The sequence below is a fragment of the Porites lutea genome, chromosome 13 (genome assembly GCF_958299795.1).
Source record: "Porites lutea chromosome 13, jaPorLute2.1, whole genome shotgun sequence".
Taxonomy (NCBI): Eukaryota; Metazoa; Cnidaria; class Anthozoa; order Scleractinia; family Poritidae; genus Porites; species Porites lutea.
The window spans coordinates 10,454,135-10,470,667 of record NC_133213.1 but is presented as its reverse complement, the minus strand read 5'-3'; the positions used below and the strand labels follow the sequence as shown (position 1 = coordinate 10,470,667).

General features: G+C 39.1%; 1 long non-coding RNA gene across 1 annotated transcript; it reads left to right on the top strand.

Annotated features, from left to right (window-relative positions):
- Positions 1-823: 823 nt before the first annotated feature.
- On the top strand, positions 824-16,112 carry LOC140923120 (uncharacterized). The gene is made up of 3 exons (XR_012164128.1): positions 824-1,196; positions 13,384-13,419; positions 15,529-16,112. It is a non-coding gene; the product is annotated as an uncharacterized lncRNA (long non-coding RNA).
- Positions 16,113-16,533: the final 421 nt, after the last annotated feature.

Sequence of the window (16,533 nt, the reverse complement as noted above, 5' to 3'; positions counted from 1 at the left end):
GTTTCAGAGAGTGTCCGTGTCCCCGATACCTCTGTCGTGAAAAATCAGGACAAATCGTGGCCCGGACACGTCTTCTGCGGTGTGTCAAGAAATATACGAGCTCTGGTTCTTAACGATATCAGTTAGCCAAAGCTATGTCGACTTTCGACAGTGAGGTAAAATGGCTTGAAAACTGAAAATTAGGAAAAATTAAACTTTACCTAATAAAAACACAACTAACTCATTTACGCAAACTTTCCAAGGTACGCCGAGGTTGGTAAAGATTTAAGCACTTGGCTTAACGGTTGAATGAAGGTAACATAAAGTTGCAACAACTTTACGCTCATTCTCTTGCGCGAGATATGAAAGTTGAGTAACTGTAAGGTTGCCACGTGCACTCTGGTAGCAGGATCTGTTTTCTTTGTTGTTTTTAGCATGACCGAAGTAGTTTTCACGCCGCTAACGATGAGAATCGTTGGCTTGTTGTTTTTGGAGATCGTGTAATTCTGTTCGGGTGACTGGCATGGAAGGCAGTGTTAACTTAACATAAATGGCCTGTCACTTACTCTTGAAAAATAATACAGTGTCTTTGTCACAACTAGTTGAACGAAAACAAATTCAAAACAGAGAGAACATGCGTGATAACTATTTCCTCAGTTACGATGAACGACAGACGGCATTCTCGAAAAACTATGGCTACTTAATTTCACCGGAGTATTGACTAACTTTCTACAAATACTACATTGTTTTTTGAACTGCCTTTATCGCTTCCCGGGTATCGCCTCTGTAAGGAGAAGAAAAAAGAAGAAAAAACCTGGGGGATATACGTTCGAATGAGGCCTGGAAATGAAACAATACAGCAAAGCAACTGGTCAGCGGGTATTCGCTTTGCACATGCTCTTTCAGGTTCCGATTTGGCGTCCATTTTGAAAGTGTGAAATCGATCGTTTCGATCACGCCAACTTGTTTGATTTCCCTCAGAAGTTTGAGTCCATAATTATGCTTCTCGATAGCATCACAGGACGTCTGAGGATTGTAACACATTATCATCGAACGTTCAACCTTCAGTTGTCGATAGATCTTAAGAGGCAACCCTTTCGGTACAGGAGACGCAGTCAAGCAGACTGAGAATTTGAACACCGAAGTATACTAAGGACTGTACTACTAAAGCGCTCCAAGACTCAGGATTTTGCTGGAAAATTAGATAGCAAGAAAAGGTAAGCTGCCCTGTTTTCAAACTATTTAAATCATTTTAAGTTTTCAATGAAATCAATGTTTTATAAAGGAGCTGTGACACGAAATTTATCAAAATTTAAACAGATGAAACCGCCACCATATTGACTGAAACATAAACATAGGCACGTTCAACGTGCATGAGCTATTTTGAATGCTTCAGTGTAACTATAATACTTCGGTGTAACCTTACCAAGAGTGATGAATCTACCTTTTTCATCCTACGTGTAGATTTGGTTTTTGTGCGAAATTGGGTATTGCGCTACATAAATGAAAACGCGAAACGCTCAGCTGAGTCGATCCTCAACCTATGTATTCACTTTCCTCTGTCTTTCCCAGTTACATCTGGTGCAAGTTAATCAAATTGCTAAAGTAAAATAAATTTCTACTCACCAAACGTTGATTAGAAGGAAAACTCTAAGGTTTCCTCGGAGTTTCTTAAGCCAAAATGTGACTCATCGAATACTGAATAGTTACGAAATACTAGGATTTTTATCATTGAGGTAGATGGTTGCGTCATCATAATTCACGAGGTTTTCACGAGCGATTCTACTCAGTGAAACAGTCTTTAACTCCGACAACTTATTTCTTCATGTTTTAAAAGCTATTGCTTCTTAAAAGGCAAGAGCCTTTTTTAAGGCATTGGTTACAAAATGAAACAGGTCTTCATACGTCCAAGTTACTATTTATCAGTGTGAAAAGCCAATCTGCATGAGATGTACAGTCACACAGATGGCACGTGAAAGTGTTGGACTTTGTCCCTTTTCGTGGTTCGTACGTGAGGGAATTCGAGTTATCACACATTAACTAGTAAACAGAATTATAAAAATAACTCTTGCACACAATTTGCACGTGAAGATGTTGGTCTTTGGCCCTTTTACAATTCGTACGTTATAAAAAGGCAAATTGTTTACTACAAAATTTTCTCAAGCGATTTTAAGAATTCACCTCGACTTCATTACAACATCTGCAATTAAATTATGTTTCATGCAACGTCAAGGTTGATGACCTAACATTTATTAACATTTGTGAGACAGTCTTTAATTCCGACAACTTATTTCTTCATGTTTTAAAAGCTATTGCTTCTTAAAAGACAAGAGCCTTTTTTAGGGCATTGATTACTAAACGAAACAGGTCTTTATACGTTCAAGTCACTATTACTATTGTGAAAAGCCAATCTGCATGAGATGTACAGTCACACAGATGGCACGTGAAAGTGTTGGACTTTGCCCCCTTCCGTGGTTCGTACGTGAGGGAATTCGAGTTATCACACAGTAATCGAGTAAACAGAATTATAAAAATAACTCATGTACACGATTTGCATGTGAAGATGTTGGTCTTTGGCCCTTTTACAATTCGTACTTAAAAAAAACGCAAATTGTTTACTACAAAATTTTCTCAAGCGATTTTAAGAAATCACCTCGGCCTTATTACAACATCTGCAATTAAATTATGTTTCATGCAACGTCAAGGTTGATAGCCTAACATTTATTAACTTCCAAGAAAATTATCAAACTGCCGAAATATATTTCTGCTCATATCATGTTACTCCACTCAATAAAGCAGTACCTAATTATTGTGTCAACTAGCTTCTTCCAATTTTATTCCCTAACGCTACTGTTTCTACTTAAGTTTATACGCATCTTTACTAAATAAAATACGTTTCAATAACTATAATGCTTAGTATGTAGGAAGGATGTATCATGTTGTTCACTTATTATTCCTTTTTGTTGTTGTTTTGCCGGAACGAAAAAGGTCTGTTGAACTTTGTAAGCGAGAGAATAATATTTCTACAGCTTGTTTACAGGATTAACAATACTCGGTACAGCTTTTAAAAAAATAAGCTGCTTTTCAAACTTCTAAAACCACATTTTATAGGCCGCATACTTTCGAATTAAAGTCCATATCTAAATATCAATTATTGCTTCACTGGAAGAGCTTTGAAAATATATGATCGTTTATACTCTACCTTGAAGCAGGTGAAACACAACTCATAAATACGTGCGTGGTACCGTTCGCGATAGCCGAATTCGGTCAGAAATGTCTTGAAGTAGCATCCACACTAAAATATGAACCCTTAAACAGCTGCATCACTGTACACAGCGTTTAAATCATGAAGATATTTAATATAATGTTTCCAAACACCTGTAGCCGTAATAAAAGACGAACAAATTGTAAAGAATCAAGATGGCGGTCTTAAAGTGCCCTTGTTCGACCTTTAGCAATGTGATTTTTAAGTAGATGCCAAGATCTCATTGGTCCCTTAGCATCAACTCATAGTACCTTCAACCTTATTGGCTCTTGCAACAAACATCCGAACATACAAAGTTACAAAGATACAAAGTTACAAAGTTACAAAGTTACAAAGATACAAAGCCACAAAGATACATACGCTCACACCACTGACATATGAGCTATTTTTTCAAAATAGCTCAAAAATAACTACTCACAACAGTTGAAGAAGGTATAAACAAGACAGCAAACACAGAAGGAGGCTCAGATAGACAAACTTGAAGAAGATTAAAATGGATTACAATTGCTGGTCTGCACTTGACGTCACAGCAGCCATATTGGTGGTGTGTTAGGGTTAAGAACAAAAGTTTTTCTCTCCTCCGGGAACTAAACCCTATTTTCATGTAAATTCTTCTAAAAAAAACATTCTATTGTAATGACCTCCAACACACCACCAATATGACCGCCTTTGTCACGTGGTTGCAAGCCAAGAATAGAGGTTTTCGAACACTTGTTGGCCTAAAGTTCATCCTTTTTGCCTGTAACTTTTGATAAAAATGTAATGCTTCAGGACAAATTTGTTTACATGAAACAGTGATGTTGTTATTTTCAAGTAATATTTCTTCACTTACACTAGGTTCTACTGAGAATCGCATAACTGAGTAAAATCTCGCATTCTGATTAGTTAAAGAAGCGAAGTATTTAGTGTGGAATTGCGAGTTGAAAACGAGGCTAAGCAATATTGTTTCGCATCTACATGTAGGTAACAACTATCGTCAAATTCTAAAACAACAACTGCTAAAAAGGTTTCCTACAATGTCATTTTAAAATGTTTTCAAAACCATTGTCACCCCTTGAAGAGTTCAAAACAAACAAAAGCGTTTTTATAGCGAGCCGGAGGTTCTTCCTTGTTTTGAACTGAACTACAAATTCTCAAAGAGGCATTTCGCTCACGACAACGAGAGAAGAAGAAAATCTTGTGAACATGGCCCAGAAAATGGCAAGCCAAAGTTCAACCAAACAAAACAGAGAAGCAACAACGGAGGAAGTGCCGGGGTCGATTGTCACATATACAGGAGCAGAAATAAATACCTTCAAAGACGACATGGCCCCTCAGTGAAAAAACGAAAAAGAGTACGCCGCTTGCAAACGTCCTGAATCGTGATACTTAGAAAAGTACAAAACAGAGCTGAACTTGAACAGCATTTCTAAAACATTTCAAGGTACTTACCATATATCAATCGCGACGTTAACACGCTGGGAAAAAAAGTGGTAAAAATCGGCCAAAAGATTGAGTGGGGGCGTGATAGGCACAAAACATTTTTGGAGTTCTTGGGGCTATAACTTTCTTTCCTTTAAGGGCATGACACTGAAATTAATACAGGCAACAATACTTCACTCCAGGAAAATTTTGGAATAGGCGTTTTGTTGGTAGAGAGTCACGTGACCCTCTAGTGGCCAATTAAAAAATCAAAATTCCCAAAGACTTCTCCTCCAAGAGAATTAAACCTGAAAGTGTGATACTTTGCACAAATATAGTGCACATAAAATTAAAGAACTTGTCCGATTTGGAATCTCAAATTTCATTTTTGTGACGTCACAATTGATGACGTCACAAAATGGACTTTTTGGTCATGCGCAGTACTAACCCAAAAAATGTAGAATTTGAAAGAAAAACTTAAGATAAATAGAAAGTGAAAGTCTCAACTCATTATCTTCTATAGTTTAAGAGATATTTGTGACATTCCACGCATATTTTTAAACAAACTTTGGACACATTTTGTGGCCGATTTTTAGCACTTTTTTTCCCAGCGTGTAAACTTTCAGTGCTTTTGCTTGGACACTTCATTTCTTTCAGTTTTGCCGCCGAAGAAATAAAAGGTGTATATTTTTTTCCATCTCAAGCAAATGACCAATTTGAAAAAAGATGTTATAGATAAATGGCTTGTAAATTCATTGAAATACCTCTATTTATCCTTACGATTAGTGTGAAGCTTGTTTTCATGTAAAAGAGTTTGAAAACAAATGTAAAAACAAGCACAAGGTACAAAAAAAGTTGTCGAAGGGTCAAACGTGTACGACTGACCTTGCTTCCTCTTCGCTAATGCAAAGACAGTTCTGACAGTTGACTTTGAAATGGCTTCCTTTAGTGCGCGCTCAGGATAAAAACAAACAATATTACTGCCGTTTTCTTTTTTTTTCTGATTTTTATTCAGTTATGCGATTCAAGGAAAATCCATTACCTGACTCGTGAATTCAACGTTAAATTGCACTTGAAAACCGATATCGCACTCATCGCTGCGCGATTCGTGCGATATTGGTTTTCGTGTGCAATTTAACGTGGAATTCCCTCATCAGGTAATGAATTTTTCTATACAATAAGGACTTGTAATTGGCATTATGTACAACTAAAACTTTGCTTGTCCAACCAAGATGGTGTCTTAGTGGGACATATGTCCTTTCAAGAGAAAAAAATTGTTCACAACCCTGTACAGTGTTTTCAAGAAAATTAGGACAAAGACAGTATACACAGTTTGCTCTTAGAAATCATACATTGCAAGCTCAACCTACAGATTAGTTAGTTATCTGCTGGCAGATAGACCTTTGTATGAAATTGTCCACCCAAACCTCATCCTCATTTCTTTGCATTCGCTCAATAGAGCGTAATGCGGGAAAGGTCTATTAGTGACTAATCTGTAGGTTGTGTGCACAGAGGGAGGTGGGGGAGGGAAGTTACTTCCCATACCATGAAATGGAAATGATGTTCTCACAACTTGCAAAGCAATCATCAAGGGTCTTGCCAGCAGTTTTGTGTGCTGATGTTGCACATAGCATCATAAACCAAAGGTACAATGTAGACGGTTTTGAGAAGGAACAAAATCATGGTGGTTGAAGGCGGGATTGTTTCTCACTATTGCATTTCGTTTATTTTGGTAAATTGCAACTTAACTGATTTTATGTCGCTTTTCAGATGTATTGTATGTTGCGGTCTTTCTTTTTTCTCTTTGTAGAGTTTGGAATATGCAACATATAGCCTGTGAACACGCTTTCTGTTTGGGTTGAAGGGCAAAAAATTTGGGAGGAGAGGGAAGGGAAAGGGGAGAGCCTTAAGACAAACCTTTGCTGATCTTCTGTCAGCAACATGAGAGGACACAGAGGCTTTTTACTGGAAGTACCATCCCACGCAGGGATGTTTTCTCCGCGGGCAGCTAATCCGACTTAATCCCATTTAATATGTCGCGCTCCTTGAAAGTGCGAAAATTTTCTTGTCGTGTATTAGATTTCAGATACATTTTCTTAATCTTCATTTCGTGCCAGAATAAATTAGTTTGCGCGCAAAGGGCTTCTAAAAAAACTCACAAGGTTTGTCCCACCTCGAGTCCACCTTCTGGAGATACGCCGGCTTGGTAGCTGGAATACATTGCCGAGGCGAAGATCTGGCATTTTTTCCTCCTCGTCGTATTTTCTTCACGACAAATTATGTTTATATTTGTAGTGAGAATGCAGCGCATATCGGTGGATTTTACTTCATGCAGCTTGCTCCTTTTGAAAGAAGAGTGCAGGATTTCATTGTTTTTTTCATGTTTATTAGTGTTGGCAAATGTAAGGTAAATGAACCGACCACTGTAAGGTAAGAATTGAAGTTTTAAATTTGTTACTTGGCGAAAACTCGTGGAATTGGAATTCGTGAAACTCGTGAGTATTACCTATGTTAACTAATGTCATGCGATGACTCCTCGCTTTTTTGATGCGTAACACGGATACAAGCGATAAATTTCTTTCGCAAAGTGAAGTATAATTTACTTAACGAGACCATTTGACGAATATTTCTCGTTATCCGCTTTATTCATATTTGCTTGGCTTATTCAGACTACATGCCAGGAGTTTGATGACAATGTTTGTGTGCTATAATTATGCTGATAAGTCTTTGCACCTTTATATTGAAACTCATGTAAGCCAAACGTTTATCACCTCTAGCAAAACACTCTTCTATCATGGAGGAACTTTCAACGTCTTTCGGGGCTCTAATATGGTGTCAAATTTTTAGGGGAAACAAAGCTTGATTTCTGGCCAAAAAGACTCTAGCTTTTTTGTCTTTGAAGAGAGCGCGAGGCAAACGTCCATGATCACAGTGTAAGCCAGTGATTCTTTAGGTAGAGCTAAAAAACATAGGCTGCACTTTAGGTGGCACACCCATGGGTGCAGTGTAACCCAGTGATTCTTTAGGTAGAGCCAACAAACATAGGCTGCACTTTAGGTGGCACACCCATGGGTGCAGTGTAACCCAGTGATTCTTTAGGTAGAGCTAACAAACATAGGCCGCACTTTAGGTGGCACACCCATGGGTGCAGTGTAACGCAGTGATTCTTTAGGTAGAGCTAACAAACATAGGCTGCACTTTAGGTGGCACACCCATGGGTGCAGTGTAACCCAGTGATTCTTTAGGTAGAGCTAACAAACATAGGCTGCACTTTAGGTGGCACACCCATGGGTGCAGTGTAACCCAGTGATTCTTTAGGTAGAGCTAACAAACATAGGCCGCACTTTAGGTGGCACACCCATGGGTGCAGTGTAACGCAGTGATTCTTTAGGTAGAGCTAACAAACATAGGCTGCACTTTAGGTGGCACACCCATGGGTGCAGTGTAACCCAGTGATTCTTTAGGTAGAGCTAACAAACATAGGCTGCACTTTAGGTGGCACACCCATGGGTGCAGTGTAACCCAGTGATTCTTTAGGTAGAGCCAACAAACATAGGCTGCACTTTAGGTGGCACACCCATGGGTGCAGTGTAACCCAGTGATTCTTTAGGTAGAGCCAACAAACATAGGCTGCACTTTAGGTGGCACACCCATGGGTGCAGTGTAACCCAGTGATTCTTTAGGTAGAGCCAACAAACATAGGCTGCACTTTAGGTGGCACACCCATGGGTGCAGTGTAACGCAGTGATTCTTTAGGTAGAGCTAACAAACATAGGCTGCACTTTAGGTGGCACACCCATGGGTGCAGTGTAACGCAGTGATTATTTAGGTAGAGCTAACAAACATAGGCTGCACTTTAGGTGGCACACTCATGGGTGCAGTGTAAGCCAGTGATTCTTTAGGTAGAACTAACAAACATAGGCTGCACTTTAGGTGGCACACCCATGGGTGCAGTGTAACCCAGTGATTCTTTAGGTAGAGCTATCAAACATAGGCTGCACACCCATGGGTGCAGTGTAACCCAGTGGTTCTTTATGTAGGCTAACAAACATAGGCTGCACTTTAGGTGGCACACCCATGGGTGCAGTGTAACCCAGTGATTCTTTAGGTAGAGCTAACAAACATAGGCCGCACTTTAGGTGGCACACCCATGGGTACAGTGTAACGCAGTAATTCTTTAGGTAGAGCTAACAAACATAGCCTGCACTTTAGGTGGCACACCCATGGGTGCAGTGTAACCCAGTGATTCTTTAGGTAGAGCTAACAAACATAGGCGTCAGTGTAAGCCAGTGATTCTTTAGGTAGAGCTAACAAACATAGGCTGCACTTTAGGTGGCACACCCATGGGTGCAGTGTAAGCCAGTGATTCTTTAGGTAGAGCTAACAAACATAGGCTGCACACCCATGGGTGCAGTGTAACCCAGTGGTTCTTTAGGTAGGCAAACAAACATAGGCTGCACTTTAGGTGGCACACTCATGGGTGCAGTGTAACCCAGTGATTCTTTAGGTAGAGCTAGCAAACATAGGCTGCACTTTAGGTGGCACACCCATGGGTGCAGTGTAACCCAGTGATTCTTTAGGTAGAGCTAACAAACATAGGCTGCACTTAAGGTGGCACACCCATGGGTGCAGTGTAACCAAGTGATTCTTTAAGTAGAGCTAATGGACATAGGCTGCACTTTAGGTGGCACACCCATGGGTGCAGTATAACCCAGTGATTCTTTAGGTAGAGCTAACAAACATAGGCCGCACTTTAGGTGGCACACCCATGGGTGCAATGTAACCCAGTGATTCTTTAGGTAGAGCTAACGGACATAGGCTGCACTTTAGGTGGCACACCCATGGGTGCAGTGCAGCCCAGTGGTTCTTTAGGTAGAGCTAACAACCACAGGCCGCACTTTAGGTGGGACACCCATGGGTGCAGTGTAACCCAGTGATTCTTTAGGTAGAGCTAACAAACATAGCCCGCACTTTAGGTGGCACACCCATGGGTGCAGTGTAACGCAGTAATTCTTTAGGTAGAGCTAACAAACATAGCCTGCACTTTAGGTGGCACACCCATGGGTGCAGTGTAACCCAGTGATTCTTTAGGTAGAGCTAACAAACATAGGCGTCAGTGTAAGCCAGTGATTCTTTAGGTAGAGCTAACAAACATAGGCTGCACTTTAGGTGGCACACCCATGGGTGCAGTGTAAGCCAGTGATTCTTTAGGTAGAGCTAACAAACATAGGCTGCACACCCATGGGTGCAGTGTAACCCAGTGGTTCTTTAGGTAGGCTAACAAACATAGCCTGCACTTTAGGTGGCACACTCATGGGTGCAGTGTAACCCAGTGATTCTTTAGGTAGAGCTAGCAAACATAGGCTGCACTTTAGGTGGCACACCCATGGGTGCAGTGTAACCCAGTGATTCTTTAGGTAGAGCTAACAAACATAGGCTGCACTTAAGGTGGCACACCCATGGGTGCAGTGTAACCAAGTGATTCTTTAAGTAGAGCTAATGGACATAGGCTGCACTTTAGGTGGCACACCCATGGGTGCAGTATAACCCAGTGATTCTTTAGGTAGAGCTAACAAACATAGGCCGCACTTTAGGTGGCACACCCATGGGTGCAATGTAACCCAGTGATTCTTTATGTAGAGCTAACGGACATAGGCTGCACTTTAGGTGGCACACCCATGGGTGCAGTGCAGCCCAGTGATTCTTTAGGTAGAGCTAACAACCATAGGCCGCACTTTAGGTGGGACACCCATGGGTGCAGTGTAACCCAGTGATTCTTTAGGTAGAGCTAACAAACATAGGCTGCACTTTAGGTGGCACACCCATGGGTGCAGTGTAACCCAGTGATTCTTTAGGTAGAGCTAACAAACATAGGCTGCACTTTAGGTGGCACACCCATGGGTGCAGTGTAACCAAGTGATTATTTAGGTAGAGCTAACAAACATAGGCTGCACTTTAGGTGGCACACCCATGGGTGCAGTGTAACCCAGTGATTCTTTAGGCAGAGCTTACAAACATAGACTATACAGGTGTACATCAGATGGTAACAAGTTTTCCAGTTAAAACTTTGTCATAAAGTGCTATACCATGGCACTTCGACTATTCCATTATCGCGCTTGTTTTATCGCACAATTGTTAGTCAGGAGAAGTCGTATTGTCTAAAACCATAGCAAAAGACAAATTTACACACATCACAGCGTTAAGGTAAGGTAATACACGGTATTTCGTTCAGGTACATTTACATTTTCTGTTAGGTTATAAGCGATTAAATCACATGCAACGACGAACAAAACGCGAAGCCGTCAGATATTCTAGAACCGTGTTATTTACAGTGCTGTGCATTATTATTGCTTAACTAGCTAACTACGCGCTGATGGAAATAAGTTTCGGCCGCTTTAAATTTTGAAACATTTCACTGGTACTGTATGGTCATAATTGGAGCGGAAAGTTAGCATGCAAGGAAGGCGATTCTGCTGTGGTTTCTGTATTGTGGAATATATTACGGCAATGAGGCTCCCGAGGTCCGTTTTGGAAATCACAACTACATGTAGGATGAAATGTATTTTGCGTGCAGACGTCTCCTTTTCCAGTTTAGGTTAAATAAACCGTACCAACGGTTTGTTTAACAAAGCTCCCTCGAGACGGTTTCTTGGTGATTTTATTAATTTTCCCGATCTATTTTTTTTTTCATCTCTATTTTCGCAGCTTTTGCGATACAAACTAAATTCATGCTTAGTTGTGATGGCATTACACTGCTTAATCATGACGGCTTTGGAAGAAACTGAATATATTGCGCTTCGCGATTTCGCAAAATTGCTGCGGGAATAAAAAAATATTTTCTTCCAAAAAAGCGTTTTCACGCTTCTTTCTCTAGTCAATTATCTCGTTTGTCTCGTTTTCTAAAGGTCCTTGAGAACAAAATAAGACAATATTTTATTACCTACAACCTAAAAACTTGATTTTTGACCAGATTGAAACAAAAATGATCTCTGAAATGGAAGAAGAAAAGCCTTTGGCCTGCCGACGCAAACGTGTCTGTTTTGCTTTCATATGATGACATTTTCGTGACAGAAAAGTGTCGCGAAAAACACCTCGCGCTGATCATACGTGACAAAATCTGTCTCGCCTGAGCTAATTAAGAAAAGTCTCCTCGCAAGCTCCATACAATTCCTTATAACAAAATTATAAGGAATTGTATGGAGCTCTCCGGGATACTTACAGTGCAAGCCCTGTGTGTCTTCTCATGATTGTCATTAATGTCATTAATTTTTGTGGCTAAATAAGCTTATCAGTGATGTGCCAGAAGAAGCCATGTTAAAGATCAAAAGACCTGTCAGTGTTCTCGCCACTAGGGGCTTGCATCAGAATCTGATGCACAGTGGGTGCCGCAAAATAGCAGCCTCATAGGTTTCTCTACTGGCTCTTCCCCTTTTTAACTTTCCCCAAACAGAGAGCCTGTACTGTTCACAGGCTATGCAACATAATACATGTATTATAGCAACATAGAGCTGAAACAATCGCCAAAGAGTTAAGATATTGAGAAGTGTTTTGCTGCAAACCTAAGGAAAGTTAAGGCTGCTTTAATGTAAAGAGCTTTCAGCAATGGATGTAATTTGTTTATTGGGTTCATTTGAATTTCGACTTTCAATTAAGGTGTTTACTGATTCCAATAAACAAAGTGAAATTAAATGTTATCACTGAATTGTGAATATGTACACAATGTAAGCTCATATTATAAAGCTCTCTTGAATAGATTTAATTCTGATAAATCTGGCACTTTCTCAAGTAATTGTTATCTCACAACTACTATTATAATAGTATTCTCTTCACCCGGAAAAATAAAGGTATCTATAAAGTTGATCAATTGGATCGATAGTTCAGCACGCATTGTTGTTGGTTAAGAATTTACATTTACACAGTAATGCAGGTAGTGTGCCTTCGATTTTGCAAGGACAAATACGATATGTGAGAAAAACAAAGAGGCATGAGATATATTTTTGTCAGTTATTGAATATTATTCTCTATACTGGTTCACTTTTCACCTCTGAACTACCACACAAGTTGACTGCTTTGCAAGTTGTGAAAGTGTTTTTCAGTCCGTATAGTGTAAGATCCCCACGAAAACTTATGGTTTGAATTTGAAATTCAACATTAGCTTTTAAACTCAACTCTTCTATTTGACCTTGCTCGCTGTGTATTTTCAACTCGCTTCATCAAATTACAGTTACATAGTAGAACTATACAATTTTCAACTCAACGCTGTGAATAAAACTATACATACACGGGACACATTTTCCTACATTGCTACTTTTTATAAGCTTGAATACCTGAGCCAATACTCCGTGCATTTTTCCACTTACCGCGTCACATTTCAAACTCGACCATGTATATTTTCAACAAAACTTATGATTTTTTGTTTACACTACAGTGATCATTGATCAAGACCAGGGAGACCAGGTGATATTTGGAATAATCAAGGTCTCAGTAAGTGTTATCAGCCTCGGCCTTCGGCTCAGCTGATATCATTTAGTCAAACCTCTCCCTTGATTATTTCTGGCTATCACAAAACCTCATCCCACACCATTTAATGTTTAATATTAACAAAGTGAAGTAAGACTGTGGTGGCACAGCCCCTGTACATTAATTTGTAAATACTCAGTATCTTACATTTCAGTGGGTAATTAAGGCAGCAGTGACAAGTGAACTTCATTGATTCCTGATTTTCCTTTCAATACTAGGCAAACATCTTAGGAGCACTATACAATATTGTGCAGGTAAGTGACACTGGGGTTGAGGGGTTTGTACCAGAAAATAGAAGAAAAGTCAATGTTACTGAGAATTTGTAATTACATGTAACAACAAATGCTGAAAAGAAAATAGAATACCTTATTATTTATTTGATAAAGTGCTCAACCTCAAGTAACTGCCCGCCTCCAATAACCCTCCACCTTATAGGCAGAAAAAAAATGAATTATCTCCTAACCTCGAATAAGTGCCTACCCCATACCAGCTAGATTGAAAAAGACTAAGTTCTACTAAATTAAGAGACCAAGTTTTCTTAGTACAGTATTTTAAAGAAACTTTCAATGAACAGTTAAAAATCTGCTTTGGAACTCAAACAAAATTACTCTATCTCCAACAAAATTACTTTTGATAAAAACTGTGAGAATTCATTAAACACCCAGCCCAAATACACGCATTAAAGTGACCAATTTGAATAATAGCCCACTCTCAAGGTGCAAAACTTTAGTGAGCACCCAGGCAAGGCACTTAATCAAATAAATATGGTATTTTGTTATAAGACCTCTTCATTGTAGCGGTACATGCAGTCACGTTTTCCAGTAGGTGTAGTGCTTGATTTATAAACACACAAGCTGTTTTATAAAAACTGCATTGACAAAATAGATTTACAATTATTGAGAATCTATTTTATACCAATACAGCAATACATTTCATTTCACCCTTCATTAATTCAGCTTTGCTTTTTCAAAAACACTGTATCTCAGCTCCAGGTTTTGTCCAAATTACCGTTAGTTAAATTTTTTTGTGCATTTAAGATAGACAATATTATTATTTTTGAACCACTGTGCAAATTAACCTTTTAAAAAAATAATGTATGAAATAGCTGTACCTATGATCTGCAGATAGTTTATCTACAGTGTATATGTAAACTGCTTTTAATAGACCTTTTTACCAATACAGCAGCCATATTGAATTAATTCAATTTAAGGAGTATTATAGGATGCCCAGGGGGCATGAGCACATTAATTTTTTTTTAGTTTGAATTTTGGAGTGCTTTTCGGGACATTTTTTCGTAAAGTTTTCTTAGAATAAGATTGTAATGGAAAAAAATACTTGTGCCCTGTTTGGATGTAATAATGATCGCCTTTTTCTAGTTCAGCATTAGAAATATGGTCTTTCACTGTATATTTCTCGGGAAAAAGGTGATCATGATTACATCCAAACATGGCACAAGGATCTTTTTTCCCATTAGAATCTTATCCTAAGAAAACTTTACGAAAAAAATGTCCCGAATAGCGCTCCAAAATACAAGCGAAATGTGCTCATGTCCCCTGGGCATCCTATAATACTCCTTAAATTGAATTAATTCAATATGGCCACCGTATCGGTAAAAAGGTCTATTAGTACCCTTATTTTGTTCGGCTGCTGATAATAATAATGTTATTGAGGACAATCACCTGTCTTTTTCCTTCAATTCCCAGTTTATTTTTGTGCATGCCTCACAACAGGTATGTCAATGACAGAAATTTCAAACCCATTGAATTTATTGGGTGGCAACAAGCTACCTTAAACTTCAAGGACACTTTGGAGGATTCTTGCTGATCTCAGCAAGACTGTTCTTTGAAGTGCAGTGCCAACTCAATCCCAGAATTATTTATGTTTTTTCAGTTAAACCTCCAGTTTCTTCAGAATAGTACCCAGTGCTCCAAAACAAAAGGGGCAACTTTTACACCTTCATCTTTCACAAGTAGTATCTTCATGCCAGATGGAGATACTAAGTCTTGTTGACTATACTTGTTGTTGATCTCTTGTTCGATGTCCACCCTTTTGTCTCAAGGACATGCAATATCAGTGATGAGGCAATTTTTGTTCTGTTGGTCCACACACACGATGTCAAGGCGATTGTGATCCAGTTTCCTTTCTGTTTATATTATATACAGAAATCCGAAAGAAATTTGAAAGTTTATTATCCTTAACATCACAATATTATTATGATTATTATTGTTGTTGTTGATGATGTTATTATAAGCATGGGTAGTAAAGAGGTTCATACACATGTACAAAAATAAACTACCTTAACCACTATTTTGGGCTCTAATTTGTGGTTATTGCTCACTTTTTTCAATGACTGTGCTTTGCAGATTTTAGTAAAACAGATGAAGGTGCGAACAGATGGTTAAGCAGACCCTGCAGCAGCTAGATGCCAGCTCCTTGGTTAATTCTTCCAAACCCCAGAGTTTAAGGAGATCCACCTACAAGCCAACCACCCTTTAGTTCACATGCATGGCCATTGTCATTGATTAGCAGTGGAGCTAGTTGTCACACCAGTACATCCTCCTCCACTGCAGCCTCCCTCCCCACATTCTCCTTTACTTTAAGGAGTGGCAGTGATGATGAACATAGGATGGAGAATGGATGGATTACTCTCTAGTTGTTGCCATTGTTTGATTAAATTTAGTATCTTCACTTTGAATTCTGTTTTAATTTTTACAAAACTTTTTTTTTTAGAAAAAATTGAAATGTTTTGAAATCACTCATTCTGAATATTCCAATCAACCTTGCAACTGTACCTTGTATATTTCTTTGAATGAATTGTCAACATGTCCGAACACTTTTTAGAGTTAGGTTTATCAACTGACACAACTTTGCACGTTTTCCTGTCAGAATTATCAAACTTTGTTCCTGTATTTGAACTTTAAAATAAATGATGTTACGCGATTTAAAACCTGTGTTTTTCCCTCATGCGTTGGGCAATTAGTTAAAGTGAATAAGACTGGGGCGGTGATAAAAATGGTAGAATGGTCGGAACTGTTAAAAATCATTTTCAGTATAATACTGCAACCCCACAAATAAGTCCCTGAAATGCAGTGAAGTTCAATGCTGACCAGGAAACATATCGTGAGGTATCAATGGAGGGAAAAGGCGGTATCACTTTTTTCAGTATCAGGCATGGAAATTGAAAGTATCGTCGAATTTAGTACAATAAACGTGTTGCAATTTTCGCGTATCAGGGAGTTTTGCCACGATTTCAACATCGGTAATTTCATCATGAACCGTGGAATTCCAGTGGTGTTTGAGTCCCTGGTATTTCACGTACCATGGAATTTCGGGGAAGAGAAAACACTCGAAACTTCACGTATCGTGGA